This window comes from Eulemur rufifrons, chromosome 3 (genome assembly GCF_041146395.1).
Source record: "Eulemur rufifrons isolate Redbay chromosome 3, OSU_ERuf_1, whole genome shotgun sequence".
In the NCBI taxonomy this organism is placed as follows: domain Eukaryota; kingdom Metazoa; phylum Chordata; class Mammalia; order Primates; family Lemuridae; genus Eulemur; species Eulemur rufifrons.
The window spans coordinates 27,027,289-27,045,084 of NC_090985.1; the positions used below are offsets into that span (position 1 = coordinate 27,027,289).

At 38.4% G+C, this 17,796-nt stretch overlaps 1 protein-coding gene across 50 annotated transcripts in view; it reads left to right on the top strand.

The window, feature by feature from the left end:
• Positions 1–17,796, top strand: part of PTK2 (protein tyrosine kinase 2) — a 266,149-nt gene that overhangs the window by 33,981 nt on the left and 214,372 nt on the right. The gene's annotated exons all lie outside the window — the stretch shown is intronic.

Consider the following 17,796-nt stretch of genomic DNA (forward strand, 5'->3'; position numbering starts at 1 on the left):
TGCACTAGATGCTGTTTTAGATACAGTGCATAGTATTGGATATACAATGGTGAACAAAATCCAGACCTGGGGTGTAACAGGGATAGTTTGTCTTTGCATTTAGCAAAGAGAAGAAAGCCAGTTCCAAGAAAGTTTGAAGATTTCAACAAATGATGTTTTTAGGTTTATATCTCTAACAATAAAAAGGCAAAAAAAGGCAGCACATAAAGAGCAAGTGCTTCCAACTCAACTACCTGGAGCTTTTTTGACCTTCACTTTGGTTTTATTTAATAGTGCTGAAATTATTTACCTGGTGTGTACACCCTGAAGCTTCAGAGCTCACCCTGAAGCTGCAGAGCTGAAAGAGGCTATCACTGTCCCTAGACTCTTGCTGTTTAGTTAGAGGAAGAGACGGACAGATAAGGCAAGATTTAACATCCACTTTAATAAGTGTGTTAAACAGGAAGCTACACCCCAAGATTCCTTTGGGACAGGGCCATGTCTCTTGTTCACTGCTGTGCATATCCGATGCCTTGTGCAAATGCATGGCTTGGTCAGTTAATCACTGAGTAAATATTAATACCTATGTTGAGTGAAGAATGCCATGTGAGTGCAGGAGAGAGGCATCTAACCTGGGGGCAGCGGGGGTGATTCCCCACCATATGTGCATCCCGTTTGGCAATAGGAAAAAGATCCAGATGGAGGGAGCAGCAGATGACATAGAGGTATGAGAGAAAGTACAGGTTATTCTGTAAACTTGAAAATAGTTAAGTTTTGCTGGAGTATAGGATTCATAGACAATGGTGAGAGATGTTTGGAGAGTTAGACTGGGCTTGATCAATAAGGGTCATATTAAGGAGTTTGGATTTTCTTTTCTCTAAAAGTAATAATTTTTTTTCTAAATACTAGCAAGTCAGATTTCCTAATGCCCAGGCTGACACTTTTTTCAAATTACGTGGTGATAAAATAATTACTATCTGCCCTTTTACCGAATAAGTTTACCGACCTCTAATCTATAGTAGTATTCTGGTGGAAGGGTCCAGTATGCAGTTAGATATATGGGTTTGCAGTTCAGCAAGAGTTGTGGGCTAGAAGTTTAAATTTGTTATTCCTCAGGAGTTCAGAAATAGCTGAGGCTATGGAGGGTAGTTGCCTCAGAAATACTTAATGTAAAGGAAAGGATGCCCTGGAGAGCACTTAAAGGTCAAGCAGAGGAAGGCTAGGTGGGCAGGATGTGTAGAAGGGCGAGGAAGTTTGTAGGATCACCATGAGAAAGGAGCGTCACACATGCTGGGAAAGGAGGATGGACATTAGCACCATTTTCTGCACCGTAGGTAAGGTGAGGGCAGAGATGTGTCCATGTACTTCAGTAGCATCGACAGTTAGTGTCTCCAAGTGCTTAACCTGTTTCAGTTTCAGCTCACTAGAGCTACATGTGCTGTACAGTGGCCCTTCTCATGGTCCTTGCAGATTACGGGTCTGTTTGTGGAGGATGGTGTGGCTTTTGGCATTGTGGGATGCTCACACACAAGCTTTCTTTAGGTCTTTACTGTGGAACTGCTGTCATCTGTAAAGTCTAAAGTGCCACACAATACAGAGTTTGTTGAAATGAATAAAAATAACCACAGATATTCTTGAGTTTAAAGATACTGACTTGATAAATCACAAAGGGGAGGAGGTTTTCCCAAATACCACCACCACAATTAGGTTGTATAAACACCACCACCATGGTTAGGTTGTGTAGTTGAAAGGATAAACCTTTAATTGTTTTCTTTTGCTTTCTTTTATCTAAAATTTCCTTAGTGGGCTTTAATCCTTGCCTTTAAAAAATGTTTACTAGTACTTTTTGTCAGATGAGCTTTTAATGTTAACTTGATGGGACTGATTCGTTTGAAATTGTAGTGCCAAATCGTAAAGGAAACTTTGCATTTAGAATTTGAAGTTTTACCTGGAGGTATAGTAGCTGCATTATTTTTAGGATTGGACACATTTCTTACAAATAGCAAATGTAATAAAAAATTGTGTGGCTATATAGTTGGCTGTTTGATACCATCCATAAGCTAAGCAAAGTGTAGTTTAGTTATTTTCATAAATGTCTTCAAGGGAAGTAAATAAAGAGGGAATGGATAAACTTGCTCACAGTGACCAACCAAACCAGTTAGTGATAAAACTAGAACTGGAGTTCAGATTTCTTGAACCTATATGTTCAGGAGTCTTTTCTTTTTTTTTTTTTTTTTAAAGGGAATGAGTTTCACTCTGTTTGCCCAGGCTGGAGTGCAGTGGTGTGATCATACCTCACTGCAGCCTCCAACTCCTAAGCTTGAACAGTCCTCCTGCCTCAGCCTCCCCAGTAGCTAGGACTACAGGTGCATGCCATTATGCCTGGTTGATTTGTTTTGAAAATTTTTTTTGTACAGACAAAGTATCACTGTTTCCCAGGCTGGTCTCAATTTCTTGGGCTCGAGTGATCCTTCTGCCTCAGCCTCACAAAAGTGCTAAGATTACAGGTGTGAGCCACCGTGCAGGGCCTCAGCCCCCTGAGCAGCAAGTTGCTAGGACAACTGGTGCATGCCACTATGCCCAGCTAATTTTTTTTTTTTTCTTTTTTGAGACAGAGTCTCTCTCCGTTGCCCGGGCTAGAGTGGTGTCAGCCTAGCTCACAGCAACCTCAAACTCCTGGGCTCAAGCGATCTTCCTGCCTTAGTCTCCCGAGTAGCTGGGACTACAGGCATGTGCCACCATGCCCGGCTAATTTTTGTATATATATATTTTTAGCTGTCCATATAATTTCTTTCTGTTTTTAGTAGAGATGGGGTCTTACTCTTGCTCAGGCTGGTCTTGAACTCCTGACCTCAAGTGATCCTCCCGCCTCGGCCTCCCAGAGTGCTAGGGTTACAGGCGTGAGCCACCGCGCCCGGCCTGACAACAGGAATTTTAAGAAGACTGCTATGTGTTTAGCTAAATTGGGGAGAGGGCAAGCAGGGGAGTTAGAAAAAATGTCATTGAGGCTTGCAAGCACAACTTTCATCTATGTGGCATAGAGGAAAAATAAGCCATCAATATTGAGATACTGAAATACCAAGAGCTAATGGATTGGTTCCTTTGAAAAGAAGCATTGTTCAGTTTGAAATGCTGAGGCAGAATGTTAATAAATGCCTTCATGATTGCAGATTCCAGTGTGCCTTTTATGTAAACACCTGGGATTACAATGGGCAGGGCCCTACGTTCAATTCAGAGGGTCTGCTGTGTACCAGTGTTACCTGCTGTCTGAAAATTTGACTTTTTACTCAAAATTTTGTGAAGAGCACATCTTTTTGGTCTTATGTTCATTTGAGATTCAGGAATTAAGGGTGAAGGAAATAGTTATAATCATAATAGCTGTTATTTATGTGTCATTGTGTAAATTTGAATCTGATTTAATTCTTTGCAGCAACTCAGATTACTGTTCCCATTTTACTGATAAGAACTGGGATTAAAGAAGTTAAGAAATCAATCTAAGGTTCCATGTGAGACAGTATCAAGGCTTCCTTTTCCTGACATTAAAGCTTAGCCCTTACACTTAGCCGTAATGCACAGGCAGGGGGTCATACTTAACAGAGGAGAATAGTGCCACCTACTGACCTGTCAATGACCCTTTCCAGTATTACACTTTTTAAATATATCAACCATGTTAAAATGTGTTACCATTGTTTCTGAAAAGCATTGCAAGCAATTCTCAGTCACTTGTGTTCCTGGCTCAATATTGAGGGAATAATGTGATTTTTATCAAATACTTGTAAAAACCGGGAAAATTATAGTTTCCTGACCCTGAAAGTAGGCAGACAATTCTCCATAGGATTCTTACCTTCAGAGAAAAGGAGAAGAGGGGTTGGGTGTTTTTTCTTTCTACCTGTCTTTGCACATAGTAGTTTGTTTTTTTTAGGGGGACAGACTGTGTTGTGAATTGAGGTGGCAAGGAGATATTTTTGTCTAGTACTCATGAATTCTAAATGGCTTAACAAAATACACAAACTTTTTAGTGTTTCTTCTTTGATAAACTATTAAAAAGGATAGGTGTTTGAATAAACATTTCAATTAAAAAATGGCCAGAAGATTTGAACAATTAGCATACAAAAAGATGCTCAATATCAGCAGTCATTAGGAAATGCAGATTACCAAGCACATGGGATGCCATTGCAACCTTAACAAAACAGCTGATGTTAAAACCAAAGAGAAGGTGACAGTGCCAAGTGACAAGGATGTGGAACAGAACTCTCAAACTTTGTTGGTGGGAGTGCAAAATTTTGTGATCGCTTTGGAAACCAGTTTGTCAGTTTCTTTTAAAGTTGAACATACACTTATCCAACCCAGAAATTCTACTCTTAGGTCTTTAACTGAGAGAAATAAAAACATATGTCCAAACAAAGACCTATATCAATATTTATACAGCTTTATAATCACTGGGGACAACTCAAATGTCTATCAATTGGTATACTTATACAATGGAATCCTATTCATCAATAAAAAGGAATAAACTGCTGACGCAGATGACAAAATGGGTGAATTCCCAAAGCAGTATTCCAAGTGAAAACACAGAACTCCATGTAACTATGATTCCATTTATGTAGCATTTTGGTAAAGGCAAATCTGTAAGATCAGAAATCCCATCAGTGGTTGCCTGATGCTGAGGGTGGGAGGAGCGATTTGAGTACAAAGGAGCATGAGGACACTTTTGGGGTGATGGAAATAGTATGTGTCCATTGTTGTGGTGGCTGCCCAACTGAATGTGGTTGTCAAAACTCATCCAGCTGACGTTTTTACTGTGTGCAAATTATAGTTCAAGAAACAAAAGTTTAAAAAGAGAAGAAAAAGGTGACTTTTAAGGTATGCACACATACTATATGTACACTCATTCGAGCTTGATTTTTCTTTCTAGTTGGATTAAAATGTCAGGATTAAATATGGAAATTAAAGTGAAATAGATTTCAGCATAGACAATGTTTCTGAAAACGTATAATCTTGGAATCTTTGGTTGATTTATGTAATCTGATTTATTCGTGGCCTAAAGGCTTTATAATGACATTTGTCTTTGTATAATGAGATCATATATTATAAGGTTATATAATTAGCTATAAATAGAAAATGTTTTAAAAGTTAAATTATTTTAGGATTCTTCTGTGTTGTTCAAGCTCTTGTAGCTCTGGAGAAAAATAGTTGTGTGAGCTTTCTAAATTAAAATATTCTTTCTGATATTGATAAGATTATGGTCTTTAGTTCTTTTTAAATGAGCTGTAACGGTAGGGTACAATTATATTTTAAAATGCTAGAAATAATTTTAGAATGCACACAGTAAATAAAAGTTAGCTTCACTGAACTTACACCTTAGTTATGATCATAAATTAAGTTTCTTAAAAGTACTCATGAGGGCCAGGCATAGTGGCTCACATCTATAATACTAGCACTTTGGGAGGCCAAGGTGGGAGGATTGCTTGAGACCAGGAGTTGGAGACCAGCCTGAGGTACATATCAAGAGCTCTTCTCTACAAAAAAAAATAGAAAAATTAGCTACACATGGTGGTACGCAGCTCCTGAGGAGGCCGAGGAAGGAGGATCGCTTAAGCCCAGGAGTTTGAGATTATAGTGAGTTATGATGACACCACTGCATTCTAGCCTGGGCAATAGAGTGAGACCCTGTCTCCAAAAAAAGTACACATGAGAGTTACTTGTTACTGTTACACTTTGTGGTACTTGTTGATGTCCTGTGAAATAACTATTGTTACTGAAAGCTCAGCACTTGTCCTTGAGGCTGCATCAGAACTAGAACAAGTGGTTTGAGGAGAAGGAAAGAGAAGTTTATTACTTTCCTGGCAAAAGGGGAAAATGGTAGACTCTCATCTAAAAAAATCCAAATTTTCCCAAACATAAGCAGAAATACAGAGCTTTTAAAGGGAGAGCCTTCAGTTCTAGGCTATTGTTAACAATTCTAGTGGTCCCATCTCTGATCTTCCCATCTTTGTGGAACCTTGGCCCACCTGGGAGGCTGGCTTTGGCCTTGGATGGCTGAGCTAACTCCTGTAACACCAAGAACAAAAGACATTCTCTCTGCCGGATGCAGGCCAGGCTGCAGTTCCCAAAAAGAGTGGAGAAAGTTTTAAAGAGACAGAAAATATCTTTGCTTCCCCCCCCCCCCGTTACACTAGCTGGTCAGCATTTTTTCCCAATCAACATTGCTTAAAAAGCCACAACAGTGGCTAGGAGGGGAATTAAAGTAGAAAGTTGTGTGTGTACTAATTTTCATTTACAGGTCAATTTTTTATTTAACTTCAGAAAAGTCAAATTTTAAATGATGAGCTCTTTATCATTTTGTGGTCTCAGGATATACTATAATGTGTGCTAATAATAGAATCAGTGATATAATGAGATTCATTGTAATAGGGCTTCCCCGAGCTGCTTTTTGTTTCTTAAATACATATGCTCTTCTGTAAGCCTGCCTTTCTTTCTCCAGTAGATGAGAACTGTTCATGGTGCCCTTTGTATGGTGATCACACAGTAAATACCTGTTGGTAACCTCCTTGGCAGTTGGTGTTTGGGAACAAAAGAGAGATTACTAATTGTTCTGCTCTACATTTTTTATTGTCTTATTATATCCCTTTATTTTTCTCTGGGAATCCTTCATTAATTTAACCCTGGTTTTGAAGGCTTAAAAGAGTGCTTGCATGCTTCTTACAATTGGTGACATTTCCAATTGCTATAGGCCAAGTGATAGTCGTGGTACAATTGTCATTGCCTGCAATTGCATGAACTTGGGATAGCTGTTCAGATTATTATGTTCATTCCGGTTGAATTATGCGTGTTACTGTTGTACTCCACATGTTGAGTTTAATTGCCATTAAATGTCTTTGAAAAGGTTATGTTGTGACTTGCTATTGTATATGCAGAATGGCACAAAAACAGAGGTGGAGCATAAATTAAAAAACAAATTTAACCATGTTTATTTTCCTATTGTCTGATTGATTGAGATAAGGTTTCACTTTGTCACCCAGGCTGGAGAGCAGTGGCACATCATAGCTCACTGTAACTTTGAACTCCTGAGCTCAGACAATTCCCTGGCCTCAGCCTCTCAAGTAGCTAGGACTACAGGTGTGTACCACCACACCAGACTAATTTTTTAAAACATTTTTTTTAGAGAGGGAGTCTCATTATGTTCCCCAGGCTGGTCTCGAACTCCGGGTCTCAGGAGATCCTCTAGCCTCAGCGTCTCAAGAGTGTCAGATTACAGGTGTGAGCCACCACACCTGGCCTATTTTCTTACATTTTTTTTTCCTGTTTTAAGTGGATACTTTATTAACATGTCATTCTAAACATAACATAAAGACAGCCTACATACTAGAATATCAAACTCAGTAAGAAGTTTAAGAGTACATTTAGGGCTACTTTAAGAAATGTAAAGACCTTGGCTTCTGTTATTACATCAGATGAAAAAATTCAAAGAATAATTTCATCTCCTGCTGTGATTAACAGCAAAACCAAGTAGAATAATGAGAGAGCATATTTTTTTAAAAAAAGATGCTCAAGCACTTTTTGAAGGACGTATTCTCTTCACTACCATACATACTCACACAAACTACTCAATAATCTAATGTTTCTTACATTTTTAAACAAGGATATTTAACAGGCCCTCTCTGTCTGCCTGTATCACCACCTTGTCTTGGGGAAGGCCCTTCCTTTCCTCCTCTATTTATTAAGGTCAGTAGACTACAGTACTGTGGTAGGTCGGTGTGGGGGATGTGTAGTGGTGGAGGACTAATGCACTGTAATGGTGACCCACTGTTGGGATGAGACAGTGTCACTGTTTTCTGTAGAGAACAGTGTAGTTACCAGATAAAGAGAAACGATGCTAGACAGGCATCCCTGCATAGGGCTCTTTATGGAACTGTCCAAGTTTTACATGGTGTCACTTCTGTGCCTGATTTTTTGCTCTTAGAAAAAGAAAATTCCTTATCATAGGCTGTGCCATTTCTATAGATAGTATTTAAGGAGAGAAGGCTACCTTGTTGAAGGTCACCCTATAAGTTGAGGAACTTCATTTGCATAAAATTGTGTCTTAACTCCAGGACATATCAGTTTTTAGTCTTACAAGTAGCTGATTTTAAATGTTGGACAAATTAAGCACTATGATTTTGGGAAGGAGGATAATGTTGCTAAGAAAGGTAAACTTTTTGCCCAAGGAAGATACTATCTGTTAGTATTTGGCTTGAGGATGGCAAGTACAAGTAATCAAAAATCAGTAGAAAAGAAAACATCTTGAGAGAGGGAGAGGGAGAGAGAGATTTTTTTTTAGAAGTGAACTTTACATTCAGAAAATAGGAATAAGTCTGTAACAGATGGTCAGAAAATTTCACCAGTATTATAGCAGAGATTTAGCAAAACATAGGCATGATAAACGTTATTTGTTTAAAACTTTGAGGCCATTTAGCAGGGAGGTTAGGGAAGTGTTATTTCCAGTCAGTGGTTAGATACCTTAGAGTGTTAGAGGCCCTTGTAATGGGGCTTTCATTCTGAGTGAGATGGGAAGCCATTGGAAGATCTGGAGCAGAGAGGTGACCCAGGTTTTAAGAGACTTTTTGTGGTGGTTGTGTTCAGAAGGGACAAAAGGTAGGGGCATGGCAGTGTGGAATAACAGAGGATTAGACCATATCAGTCATTCAGGAAGGGATGTGTCAGGCGTTCCACCCGGGTGGTAGCAGTGCACTTGGTGAGAAGTGGGTGGATTCTAGATATATTAGAATATGGAACTGACATGATTTGTTCATGGATTGGATATAGAGTTTCTATGAAAGTGGAATCAAGAATGATGACAGTATGTTTTCATTAGCTACCTTATTTTTTAGAGATAAGGTCTTGCTATGTTGCCCAGGCTGGAGTGCAGTGCCTGCGCACAGGTGCAAGCATAGCAAACTACAGACTTGAACTCCTGGGCTCAAGTGATCCTCCTGCCTCTACGCCCCAAGTAGCTGGGACTACAGGCACATGCCATCATGCCCAGTACTATTTACTGATCTGGGAAAACTTGTCTGAGGCTTAGGTTTTGGGGGGAAGTTTCTTGTAATTGCAAACAAGGTAGGAACAAAGAATTTCTATATTTATGATTTCTGTATTGTTTATAGTTACTTTAGGAATTTTAGTTATTGTTTTTATTTCTCTCATTTTCTTGGTTGATTTTTCTAGAATTATTGTTCCAGATATCAACTGGTGGCTTTGTTAAATATATTTATTTTTGTCTTTTAGCTCTAATTCATTTATATTTATTGGCTCCTTTTCTTTATCTTCCTTTTTTCTGGAATGTTAATCTTTCACTTGTAAGACTTGAAAATCTCTACTTATTGCTTTTTAGAGCCTTTCTAATTAGGTTTTTTAAAAATTGAGATATAATTCACATAACCGTACAATTCACCTGTTTAAAGTGTATAATCACCACTATCAATTTTTTTAGAGCATTTTTGCCACCCCCAAAAGAAAGCCCATACCCACCACTAGTCACTCTTCATTACTCCCTACTCCCAGCCTGAGGAAATCTGTAACCAACTTTCTGTATTATTATAGATTTGCCTATTCTGGACATTTCACATAAAGAGTATCATACAATATGTGGTCTTTTGTGTTTGTCTTCTTATACTTAGCATAATGTTTCAAGGTTTATCCATGTTGTAGCATGTGCCAGTCCTTCATTCCTTTTTATTGCTGAGTAATATTTGGCAATAAATATACTGCAATTGCTTTTGGGGTTTAGCCTGCCAAAACCTTGCCAGACTTTTCTGTCCTGGCAGCAGTTTTCTGAGGATGCACAGCCCAGATTCTCACCCTACTTCTTGTTCCCAGAAGTGGTAAATAAATACCAAAGGAAAAAGTAGTTGCAGAAGACAAGCTCAAATTCTGTGGTTCTTCATCCTCTGAAGTTTTAGCCACTCGTTTTCTCTGGCTTCCTTAGCAACTCTCTGCTGTTGTCATACAGATGATTTTTGTGTTTTATGCACTTTTAAAATTTTTCTAAAGGAAATGCTGTTCTTCTGACAGCTGTTGCATCTGTCTTGAATTCAGAAATCTCCTCAAATCTATTTTTTATTAAAGTTGTTAGCAGTGAATTCCTGGTTAAAAAAGATGGGGAAGAACTCTTTTAATAGGATAGTCATGTACAAACTCTTCCCTTTTTTGTCTTCTGTCATGCCCTGATGAGAGCCAATTTTGAGTTGTTGCTACTGTTAGAATCCTTGGACAGAGTAAGAGTGAATGAATATATGATTTTGCTGTATCGTAGGAAATGGAAATATCCACAATCAAGCATTGATTTTGTTAACAAATTTTTATGGCTTGCCTCCTTTAAAGTTTATACATTTAAAAATTCAAGAGTTTCCTGGTCCAATGTAAAAAAAATGCATTGTAATTGTTTCAGTTAAAGTAGATGAGGTTTCAGTCAAGTCTGGTTGGCAAAAACAAACAAAAAAAATAATAAAAATGATAAAAAAATAATAAAGTAGATGAGGCTTTGATAATTTTAATTACTATGGCTCTGGTCTTTGAAAAAAGAAATGTTTTTTTTTTTTTTTTTTTTGTTAATTGTCTCAGAATAGAACTTATAAAATTGAGAGATTGTGTTTAACATGCACTGAGCAGAAATGTTTCTAGTTTCCCAAACGCCCAAGGAGACATGGCATGGGAGTCATGGGGTTGAGGAGGATGGGGCCAGTGGGAGAGAATGGAAAGTGGAAATGGGTATGTCTGGGCAAGACTGGGACTAGGGGGAGGCACAAAATCTAAGGTGTCACCAAAAATCCCCAAAATCAAGATAAATAATAGTTCTAATATAGTATTTTTAAAAATGAATGCAAACAATCCAGGGTTAACAAGATAGCAATCTTTTTTTTTCCTTTTTAGAAAGGGTCTTGCTCTGTCACCTAGGCTGGAGTACAGTGATGTCTTCATAGCTCACTTCATAGCTCATGCAACCTCAAACTCCTGGGCTCAGTGATCCCCCTACCTCAGCCTCCTGAGTAGCTGGGACTACAGGCCCACACCGCCATGCCTGGTTGAATTTTCTGTTTTTCGTATAGACGAAGTCTTGCTCTTGCTCAGGCTGGTCTCCTGACCTCTAGGAATCCTCCTGCCTTGGCCTCCCAAAGTGTTAGGATTTGAGCCACTGGGCCTGGCCCCAAATTTTAAATAAAGATGGGGTCAGTAGTACCTGTTTTCTTTTTGACTCGTGCTCCAGTGCACAGCTCTGTTCCTAATTCTGTCTTCTAACTACTTTGGGTTTAATTTTCTCATTTTTTTTTTGTCATCTTAACGTAAAATTATAGACAGCTGATATTTTTTTCCTTTTAATTATTTAAGCACTTAAAGTTATAAATTTCCCTCTTAAGTACTCTTTCAAGTGCATGCTAAAGATTTTGATGTTAACATTTTTATTCTGTTTGAGACATTTTCTGATTTCTCTTTTGATACATGATTTGACCCATGTATCATTTTTAGAAAGATACTGTTTATTGCTAAATACTAGAGACTGTTATTGTTTCTTTAAAATATTTGCTTTTTATGTTCATTTATTATTTTGAACAGAAAATATGAAGCATGGTACAAAATTTAAATGGGTATGCAGTGAATCATAGATCTCCCCCTTAACCTTTTTTCTTCCCATCAAATTCTCTTTAGATGGAGTCACTGTTGCTAATTGTGTAACCTTCTAGAGGTGTTCTGTGCTTATACAAGTAGGTGTGTATGTAGTTGTATTCTTTTACTTTATACCAATATATTGCATGCTACACACTCTTCTGTACCTTTTTAAAAATTACCTAGGAATACATCTTGAAAATCCTTGCATTTTATGATGGGGAGCTGCTTTATTCTTTTTAATAATGTTACTTTTCATTAGTAAGTATTTTTTCAATGTCAATGAAAAATGTTCAGGAAACACCCTTTTTTTAAATGCTTGCATGGTCATTCACTTTGATGTTCCAAGCTTTGTTTATTGATTCCCCTCCTATGGAGCATGTAGGCTATTCTGAGTTTTACAGTATGACAAACCTGTCAGTTACTTAAGCCTCAAACTGCCTTAAACCTTAGAGGTAATGCATTAGAGGTTTATTAGACCAATCTACCAGTAGCTAGACCTATGGGTACTCTAATTTATGTCCTTGTCTTCTCATGGGTTGTGAACTCCTTAGGGAATAGCAATCTGTTCTAATTATTTTGGGCTCCCTAGTGCTTAATTTATTGCACAAGCACAAAAGATGCAAACAGTAATGACATGGAACCTTTTTTATGTCCAAGATATTCTTAAAGCCCTTTATGTTTATAATATTTAATTCTCATAACAACTGTGAAAGATCAATGCCATTTTAAACTTTATTTAACTAATGAGAAAACTAAGATATAAGGAGAAGTTTAAAAAATAAAAAACCAAACATACCTAGAGTCACACACTAATACTGTGTGGCAGAGTTTAGGATTCAGGAAATACATGAAATTAAGTGAACATCCAGGCTCTGTGGCTCACACCTATAATCCTAGCACTTTGGGAGGCCAAGGTGGGAGGATTGCTTGAAGCCAGGAGTTTGAGACCAGCCTGAGCAAGAGCGAGACCCTGTCTTTACAAAAAATAGAAAAATTAGCTGGGCGTGGTGGCATGTGCCTATAATCTCAGGTACTCGAGAGGCTAAGGGAGGATGATCACTTGAGCCCAGGAGTTTGAGGTTTCGGGGAGCTATGATGATGCCATTGCACTCCACCCTTGGTGACAAAGCAAGACCTTGTCTCAAAGGAAAAATAAAAAACAAAAAAGCTGAATGGACCTTTCAAATTTAAGGCAGTGGAAAAGATAAAATGATTTCAGCTTTGGAGTTGCATGTGGCTTTGACTTTTTTACTTTTACAAAGTCTAATTGTATCACAAGTCCTTTACCTATCTAAGCCTCAGTTTTCTTATTCTTGAAAATGGTAATATTGGTAATTATCTCAAAGTTTATTATGGGTTTACATTTTAAAAAGCATACACATAAAGCCCCCTCATACAGTGCTGGGCCAGTTTAAGGCCTTAGTCCATGACTGGTTGTTGTCTCTCTTTCCTGCCTCTTTCACTTTAGGCTTATTCCTAATCTCTTGAAGCTTTTCTCCTTATCTATAAAAGTAGATATATTTAGGTCATTAAATATGAAATTCTGATTTCTAATCAAAAGTTTAGTTTATTATTTATCTCAAACAAGCAGTACAGTTAATCAAAGTATACACCTGAACATCAACACAGTTTTACTATCTTAACAGTAGCTAGTTTATGCCAGCAGCGAAGAAGCTTGGAGAGTGAGTGGCAATGAAATCACGAAAGGTGTTTTCCACAGCTCGTTGAGAATTGACTATTTTTCCTTGCAAGAAGTAGTCCAAAGCCTGGAAGTAGTTGTAGTCAGTTGGTGCAAGGTCTGGTAAATACAGTGGATGACAGAGAGTTTCCAAGTCCAGCTTCTGTAGTTTGAGCAGCGTTGTTTGTGTGACATGTGGTCCAGTGTCATCTTGCAGGAGAATTGACCTGTATCTGTTGAGCAGTCTTGGCTGCTTAATCGCAGGCATCCTCATTTCGTCCAACTGGTTGCAGTAGACATCCGCTGTAATCGATTGACCAGGTTTTGTAAAACACACACCATTGGCTCTTTTTTGATGAATATTCGGCTTTGGACTGTGTTTCGACGCTTCATCTTTATCCAGCCATTGTGCCAAATGCTTGCAATTGTCAAAAAGAATTCATTTTTCATCGCATGTACCAATACGATGTAGAAATGATTCACCTTTATGTTGTGACAGCAAAGAAAGACAAGCTTTGAGTTGATTTCTCCTTTGGCACTTGTTTAATTCATGCACTACCCATCTCTCCAGCTTCTTTACCTTGCCGATTTGTTTCAAGTGGTCTAATATTGTTGGAATAGTAATGCCAAACTTTGCTGATTCCCGAGGAGGTTGAGATGGATTCGCTTCCACTACAGCTTTTAGCTCATCATTATCCACCTGTCTCATGTCGCCCATGTGGCTCATTTTCAAGGTTAAAATCACTAGAAGGGAACTTCTCAAACCATCGACGCACTGTGCATTCGTTAGCCACATCCTTCCCAAATGCTTCATTACTATTTTGAGCTATCTGCACTGCATTGGTTCCGCGATGGAATTCATATTCGAAAATAACACAAATTTTTGGCTTATCTATAGTTTCACAAAAATTGCTTTAAAAAAATTTTGAGAGATAATCACAAACCAAATCATGTGTTTGAAAGACTAAGGATGTACCTTCACAATAAAGATAAAACAAGTAGTGTCAAAGTGAAATGTCAGAGATATCAGCTGTCAAATTTACTACTTAAGGAAATTGGACATTCATACTTAATAACCTAAATATATCATATTTGCAGGTTTGTTCTAAAATATAAATGAGATTCACTCTTCTTAAATGGTTTTAATATTTTTGGAGGTTTTAAAAATTGTCATTAGAAATAAAAACCACTCAACATAAAATTCACTAGTTCTTAAACGTACAGTTCATTGGTGTTAAGTGCATCATTTTTGGTGAAACAGATCTTTGGAATTTTTTCATCTTGAAAATCTGAAGCTCTATGCCCATTAAACAATGGGTTCCCTTTTCCTCTCTCCCTCCAGCCCCTGGTGACCATTGTACTTTCTGTCTCTATGAATTTGACTACTTTAGATACCTCATATAAGTGGAGTTATATGGTAGTTGTTCTTTTTTGACTGGCTTGTTCACTTAGCATAATGTCCTCAAGGTTTATCCATATTGTAGCATGTGCTAGAATTTCCTTCTTCTTTTAAGGCTTAATAATATTTTGTTGTATGTATGTGTGTACATATCCCACATTTTGTTTATCCCTTCATTTGTGGATGGACACCTGGGTTGGTTCCATTTTTTGGTTATTGTGAATGTTAGTGCTATGAACATGGGTATGCAAATATCTATTTGAGACCCTGCTTTCAATTCTTTTGTATATATACCCAGAAGTGGGATTGCTGAATTACATGGTAGTTCCAGTTATTACTTGTTTGAGGAACTTCCGTGCTGTTTTCTGAAGCAGTTGTACCATTCCTACCAGTAACGTACAAGGGTTTTAGTTTCTGTATATCCTCACCAACACTTTCCTGTTTTTAAAAAAATAGTATGCATCATCATGGGTGTTAGATTGTTTTTAACATTTTTAATGATATAAATTTTCAGGTAGAACTGGAAAAAAAATTTCCATAAATTTCTTTCTTTCTTTTTTTTTAAACAGAGTGTCACTCTTTTGCCTGGGCTAGAGTGCCATGGCGTAAGCCTAGCTCACAGCAACCTCAAACTCCTGGGCTCAAGTGATCCTCCTGCCTCAGCCTCCCGAATAGCTGGGACTACAGGCATATGCCAACATGCCTGGCTAATTTTTTCTGTATATATTTTTAGTTGTCTATATAATTTCTTTATATTTTTACTAGAGACGGGGTCTCGCTCTTGCTCAGGCTGGTCTCGAACTCCTGAGCTCAAACGATCCACCCGCCTCAGCCTCCCAGAGTGCTAGGATTACAGGTGTGAGCCACCGTGACCGGCCTATAAATTTCTTGATAAGCAGGAATGATATCCATTGATGCCAGCACAACAAAACCAAAAGCATAGAGTAAGGAAATTGACAAAGAAAGCCAACTACTATATGGCTGTTTGGAAAGAAAAGAAGGTATCTTATTTATATCTGTTGCTTGGAATGTGACGGTAGTAAGGGATGGATCCATACTGGATACTGCTAGTATAGAGTCAAGATGTAGAAATGGTTTGCTTTTTCAGGCCATAATGAGGGATAATTTTGAAGTGTATATTGTTGATTTTTTGCTTTTTATAGCTGAGAAACACAGGTTGTAGGAGGAATTCACACTCACCACAAGGGGTCCTCCTGACACCATCAGTCCTTTGTACTATACTGTGTGTTTGCAAAGCTGGCTTTCTCACAAGCAAGCCAGAGCCTTTACAAACTTGTCAGTGGTTTTCTCTGCTTCAGTTAGCTTGGGAAGTTAACCTAACTTGGAAAGGCACAGTTGTTTGATACTATTGTTATTTGCTAAATAAGGTGAGTGATCAAACTATGGATTAATTGGACTTACAGGGTAAAAAGATTCATGGTGACGAAATGATGAAACAAGTGGGATGTGTGTATATGCGTGTACAGTAAAACAAAAGTTGTGTACTTGTTTTGGGCAATGTTATAAAATAACTATGTGATTGCCTTTTGATATTTGTGTTACTATGGTCAAGAATAAGCCAAACCCTCTGTTTTATAACATATGAACAGGTTGAAAACTTTGCGGAGCTGCTTGTGCTGTCATCGTTGTGCCTCTGCCACTACATTTGGAACACTGATGCAACACCTTACAGATTTCAGGAACCTTAAAAAAAAATTTTATGAGGCCGGGCGCGGTGGCTCACGCCTGTAATCCTAGCACTCTGGGAGGCCGAGGTGGGCGGATCGTTTGAGCTCAGGAGTTCGAGACCAGCCTGAGCAAAAGCGAGACCCCATCTCTACTAAAAATAGAAAGAAATTATATGGACAGCTAAAAATATATATATAGAAAAAATTAGCCGGGCATGGTGGCACATGCCTGTAGTCCCAGCTACTCGGGAGGCTGAGACAGGAGGATCGCTTGAGCTCAGGAGCTTGAGGTTGCTGTGAGCTAGGCTGAAGCCACGGCACTCACTCTAGCCTGGGCAACAGAGTGAGACTCTGTCTCAAAAAAAAAAAAAAAAAATTTTATGGCACTTAACCTCCCAACAGTTTCTAAATCTGGAATTTAGTATGTTTCAATGTTGCTTAATTCAGTGGTTTTATTTATTTATTAGTGATATTAATGCATATCTCAAGTACCAGCTATCTGTCTAGCAGGCACTGTGAAGCTCTTATCTGAGTTTGTACTGGGACAGGATTGCTGACACTGGAGTAACTATGTCATGAGCCTCAGGATTTGGTGAATTATGGAGTTGTGTGAGGATGAGAGCAGTTTGTCTATTCCATATTCTTTGCTGTGTTTCTTCTCTTCCGTTCTTTGTCCCTTTTGTCCTCCGTGTGATTCATTCATCCTTCATAGGCCAACTGGGGCCTGTTTCTACACTCTTCTGTGAAAACCTTTAGCAGTGGTCCTCAACCGTTTTGGCTCTAGGGATGGGTTTCATGGAAGACAGTTTTTCCACGGATGGGTTGGGAGTGGGGGGTGTGGTAGAACTCTGCGGCCTGGTCCGTAACAGGCTGTGGACTGGTACTGGTCCGTGGCCTGGGGGTTGGGGACCAAAGCTTTGTAGCAGTATTATATGCAGTAGTCTAACTGTGTGGTCTGGCTGATGCCTGAGTGCCTGGTGCATATCTTAGCTCTGCTGGCGACCTATTAGTTGGGATGTTAGGTATGTTACTTAATTTCTCTGTTCTTCCGTTCATGTGTCACATGTGGATTGTATTATCATCTGCGTTGCTGGAATTATTAGTGAGAAAATAGGTGTAAAGTACTGCAGCAAATTAATAAAGAACACAGACTCTGAAGCCAGACTTCCTGAGTTTGGTTTCCAGTTTTGCTACTCAGGAGCTGTGTGACCTTGTGACACAGCCTCTCTGTGATTCAGTTTCCTCATTTGTAAAATGGGGGTAATAGTATTTATCTCATGAGATTGGTTGTTAAAGATAACTAGATGAGTCAGTATTTTAAAAGTACTTGGAACAAGGTTTGGCACATAGTAAGCATTAACTTGATATCATTATCATTATTTTAATTATAATTGGTATTGCTGTTA